Source organism: Brassica oleracea, chromosome C5 (assembly GCF_000695525.1).
Source record: "Brassica oleracea var. oleracea cultivar TO1000 chromosome C5, BOL, whole genome shotgun sequence".
Taxonomy (NCBI): Eukaryota; Viridiplantae; Streptophyta; class Magnoliopsida; order Brassicales; family Brassicaceae; genus Brassica; species Brassica oleracea.
The window spans coordinates 17,987,372-17,987,773 of record NC_027752.1 but is presented as its reverse complement, the minus strand read 5'-3'; positions in this window follow the sequence as shown (position 1 = coordinate 17,987,773).

The window sequence follows — 402 nt, the reverse complement described above, 5'->3', positions numbered from 1 at the left end:
TACCACTGACATGAAGTTCCGAGGAACCAGCCTGTACGTATCCGTGTCCCTGATGATCTGTAATTGAAGAAGCATTTCGAAGTGATCGACGGTGAGAGAAAGACCATGCTCGTAGCTCAGGACCAGGATCCCTATGAGGTGCTGGATGCCAAGAGGATTCAGTTGGCTTATCGCCACCCCGAAATGACCCAACACCCGGACGATGATCTCGGGGATCGGGAACCATAAACGGCAACGCACTACGAATGCCTCGTAACAAGTAAAGAAGCCCTCCGGTGGACTACTAGCGCATTCTCCTTGACGAGAAACCCTGAATTCCACAGCGTCCGAAATATGGTAGAACGACCGCATGACCTCGAGAAATCCGCTAATGCTCCTCCTCGGCGCACCTGCCTCCACAGG